This window comes from Ailuropoda melanoleuca, chromosome 16, assembly GCF_002007445.2.
Source record: "Ailuropoda melanoleuca isolate Jingjing chromosome 16, ASM200744v2, whole genome shotgun sequence".
Classification (NCBI taxonomy): domain Eukaryota; kingdom Metazoa; phylum Chordata; class Mammalia; order Carnivora; family Ursidae; genus Ailuropoda; species Ailuropoda melanoleuca.
The window spans coordinates 21,477,397-21,482,407 of record NC_048233.1 but is presented as its reverse complement, the minus strand read 5'-3'; the positions used below and the strand labels follow the sequence as shown (position 1 = coordinate 21,482,407).

Sequence of the window (5,011 nt, the reverse complement as noted above, 5' to 3'; positions counted from 1 at the left end):
AAAGGATAAAGAAAATGTGAGATATATACACATGTAATTCAGCCTTTAAAAAAAGAAGGAAATCCTGCCATTTGTGACAACGTGGATGGACCTGGAGGACATCATGCTAAGTGAAATAAGCCAGACACAGAAAGACAAATACTTCATAATCTCACTTATATGAGGAATCTAAAATAAATTCATAGATGCAGCGAGTTGCATCTGGTGGTTATCGTGGGCTGAGCACAGGGAGAAATGGGGAGATGCTGGTCAAAAAGTACAAAGTTCTGGTTATGTAAGATGAATAAGTCCTGGAGATCTAATGTACTGCATGGTGACTATAGTTACCAAACCCATACTGTATACTTGATTTTTTTTTTCAATTTGAAAGTAGTTATGTATTAACTGACCAGATTATTATAATAATCATGGTTAGATACCTTAGTTCATCCTTCCAATAAGCCTATTTATTTGGTCTTCCCTGTGGCCAGCATCTCCACCTTCTACAAAATGGGTGGTCTTTTTCTTCATTCTCCCTCATGGGGAAGACAATTTGAAGGGCCATAAGATACTGTTTCCTTCTTTGAAGTCTTTTCTAATGGTATAGATCTCATCCATCAGATACTCCATGCAGATGATGCCATATTTAGCAAGAGATCGAGCAATCAATATGTTATCTGTCACTTCTTGTTGATTTTGCCATAACCACGCTTATAGATCGATACATTTACAGACTTCAGGGGCCCCCATGCTATATATCGTTCCACAATCCTTAGCATGTTACCTGAAGCCTTGTTGAGCTTACCAAAGGTGGCACTGAATCTGGTGAAGACAAAGAAGCTGCAACATCTTTCAAACCTTCGGGTTCTCACCATTGATACCTCTGATCCTGATGACAAATGCCAACTGGGTTCTGCAAGCACGGCTTTTCTTGCCATCCTAGCCATTCGAATCTTAGTTCTGTACATCTGCCTCTATTCCTTATGGTAATGCTTAGCTTTTTCATAAATAAGCTTCCTCAATGTCTTTTGAAGCATCTTTTGGACAGATTTCTTTCTCAGATGTTTGATATTAACTCTGCAGAATTCTTTTGCTTTTTCTTAAGGGTCTCTGACATAGCAGGAACCTTCTTTTTCTTTTCTTCTGCACCCTGCATGGTTCCAGCCAGAAGAAAAAAAAAAAAAAGGTTGTATACTTGAATTTGCTAAGAAGGGAGACTTTAAGTACTATCTCCACAAGAGACGNTTCTTTTTCTTTTCTTCTGCACCCTGCATGGTTCCAGCCAGAAGAAAAAAAAAAAAAGGTTGTATACTTGAATTTGCTAAGAAGGGAGACTTTAAGTACTATCTCCACAAGACACGAAGAAGAAGCAGGAGCAGAAGGAGAAAGAAGAGGAGAAGCAGGAGGAGGAGAAGAAGAAAAGAAGAAGGAGAAGAAAAGAAGGAAGGAAGGAAGGAAGGAAGGAAGGAAGGAAGGAAGGAAATCATGTGATATGGTAGAAATGTTAACTAGCTTGATTTGGGGGATCATTTCAAAATGTATATGTATATCAAAACATCAAGTCATCCACCTTAAATATATGCAATTTTTATATGTTAATTAGACCTCAATAAAGCTAAAAAAAAATTATAAGCTAGCCTTGCTAGATTCCTCCCACTGCTGGCTTTAAAGAAGCCAACGATAATGTCATGTCATGAACCGCACTCAGAGCAACCTCTGGTCAACAGCTGGCAAGAAACTAGGCCCTCAAGGCCCATCAAGAAACTGAATTCTACCAACAAGTTTGGAAGTGGCTCCTACTCAAACCTCAGACCATAGGCCTGAGAATACCTTGACTACAACTTTGTGAGACCCTAAAGCAGGGAACCTAATTAAGCTCAGCCCAGACTCCTACCAATAGAAACTGTAAGATAAAGAATGTGTGTCGTGTTAAGTGCTAAGTTTGTGACAATACTGTTACATAGCAGTAGATCACTACCACAGTGACAACACTGAACCTAATTAAGCTCAGCCCAGACTCCTACCAATAGAAACTATAAGATAAAGAATGTATGTCGTGTTAAGTGCTAAGTTTGTGACAATACTGTTACATAGCAGTAGATCACTACCACAGTGACAACACTGAATCTTAGAGAACAGTCCATGAATGGGCTTCGTGAAATAGAAGAAACACCTTATCAACCCATCAGTGTTTGTTCATACATTCATTGTTCTTGGAAGAGGGACCTTAACCTTCCTCAGTTTCTCAGAATCCTCCAGAACCCAAATGTGAGTTTGTTACTGTTACATATAACGAGAATAATTACATTTTTCATTACATCTGGGTGTAATGACATTTTATAGCTATCAAAGAAGTTATTGAATCAAGCCATTCTCCAAACATCAAGCACAACAAAAAGAAGAGTGAGAAACCAGATAAAACATGGCAGCTCTCTGTATCAGGGAGTCATTAATCATTCGACTAGAACATGCTTTCAAGAAAATGACCAGAGTAGTCCCGGGAGATGTTTTTGCCAAAATACTTTGAGTGGTACCAATTTTTATAATTAAGAAATCGGCACCCCACCGTTCATACTGTTTTGTTTCTTCTCTTAACATATTTTAGCCTGATACACGAATACAAGTTAAATCATTCTGAGAATCTTTGAGTCTATGGCTCTAGGTATTTGAAAATATTCAAAAGAAGATTTCACAACTTTTAAAGGGCATTATGGTCATTTTTGCTAAATAAAAATGAGCCCTCAAGAAAACACTATTTTTGGGTGACAAAGTGATAATGAAAGAAATGTGCTTAAAATGGACAACAAATATGCCTTTCAAACTGAAATGATTAAATAAAGATATGCCCGTGGAAGTGATTGAAACCAGAGAAGTGCTGAAATTCAGGGCTGTGCTCAGAACATCTAAACTGGAATAGCTTTAGCAATGTCTGCCAGGAAAATCAAACTTCATTTAAAAATTTTTCTTAGAATTTCTTCATGTCAGTGACATTCTGTGTGTGAGGGCTCCGTTAGCATACAATCTAACAGAAGCTGTGTACAGCTGATTGGGGAAAGAATACCATGGTTTACTCTGGTATTTTAAAATGTGCTATCCTCTCCTTGTGTTCTGAATATTTCTGTTCATGGAAATGTGATTTTTTTAACAAGAGCATTTCTTTATGACATTTTAGATCTCAGACATTCAACTTGCCCTACTAAGCCCAAGCAAAGGGCTTTTAAAAGAATAAGTGAGAGGAAAGTGGGGCTCCAAAGTAATGTGACTGGAAGTGGTTTCTAACCTTGACATTTTTCTTTGACAATGAAAGGAAAGAATCAATGGGTCACAATTACTTCCTGAACATAAAGGCAAAAGGAATGAAGGGAAAAATGTGTTCACGTGTGAGACTTCACATCCATCTTGTAGTTTTCTTAATGGTATAGATTTTTATTATTACTTTTATCATGGTTTTAAGTCTGCAGTTACTTTTTATACTTAACATTTTTTTTCCCGATGAAAGCAAGTGATGAATTTCACAGAATTTGATCGGTTCTTGGATAAGCCTGGATAAGCAGGCTTCTCCTCTTTACAATGTGATAGTGGATGTTCATTTCCTTACAAAAGCTCAAGAGGCTTCAGTGGTGATCTCATTGACGTGTTTTCACACACTCCAAAAGATGAACAATGGGAAAAAATGACAAGAATATTTTTACTATTGGTTGAAATATTGAGAAGCCAAAAACTAAGAGATTGGACCCTTATACTTTTGTAAGAAAATAAAATTGAACCCTATCTTACATTGTACATGTCAGTGTTTGGCCAAAAAGTTTGAATGAATCCAACTTTATGGTGATGAATTCACCTCTCTACTCATGCCCGCAATTTATTACTTCCCTTAACATGAATAATATTCTGATAGATGAAATGTTTAAACTGTAGCAGGGCAGTAACGTTATAGATAAAATGTGGGAGACTATATGCACAATTTTTGTGGAGAACTTTTTAACCAAGCTGGTATACCAGAAACCATAAGAGAAAAGATAAATATTTTCTAATCTTAAAATGTAACATTTTTACAGAAAAAGATACCACAAATGTGGTAAAAACAAAATGATAGATTTGGAAAAGATATTTGCAATTCAGACGTTAATAACTATAACAATCCTTCTATAAATTGATAAGGCAACAAAAACCTCCCTTAAAAAGTGGGCTAAGAATATGAAGTAGCAGGGACACCTGTGTGGCTCAGTCGTTAAGCAACTGCCTTGGCTCGGGTCATGATCCCAGGGTCCTGGGATTGAGCCCCGCATAGGGCTCTTCTGCTGGGAGCCTGCTTCTTCCTCTCCCACTCCCCCTGCTTGTGCTCCCTCTCTCACTGTGTCTCTCTCTCTGTCAAATAAATAAAAATCTTAAAAAAAAAAAAAAAAAGAATATGAAGGAGCAATTCAGAGAAACAAATACAGTGGCCAGCAGCATTTAAAAAGATGTTTGAATTTAATCATAATCAGAAAAACAAATGCATGTTACATTTTTAAAAGATCAATTAACAATCATCGTGGTGTTCAAAGTTAAAAAGACCTATAACATCTATGTTGGGCCAATGAAGAAATGTGGAGCTACAGACTTCTTGAAAAGCAAACTACCGACATTTAGCGAAGCACACACACACATTTATTGAAAGAAAATACCCACTGCTCTCCAAGATCTATTTTTCTCTACTTCCGTGCCATGTGCTTCGATTCCGTTTTCCTGCCTCACGTGCTGCATCCGGGCCACTGACTGAGCAGGAGCGGTTTGTGTTTGTACTGTCCTGGGCTGCTTTAACAAAATGCGATGGACTGGGGAGCTTAAGCAACAGACCTTTTTCAGCTTTATTGTGGAATGATTAACAAATAATCATTGTATGTGTTTAAGGTGCACAATGTGAGGTTTTGATGGATGCATGCAACAGATACTTCTCACAGTTTTGGAAGCTGCAGATTCAGGTCCTGGCGAGTGCCCACTTCCTGGCTTGCAGCATTTCTGCTGTGTCCCTCCCATGGCAGAGGGAGGT

General features: G+C 37.8%; 1 pseudogene; it reads right to left on the bottom strand.

The window, feature by feature from the left end:
* Positions 1–420: 420 nt before the first annotated feature.
* On the bottom strand, positions 421–1,135 carry LOC100463637 (annotated as a pseudogene).
* Positions 1,136–5,011: the final 3,876 nt, after the last annotated feature.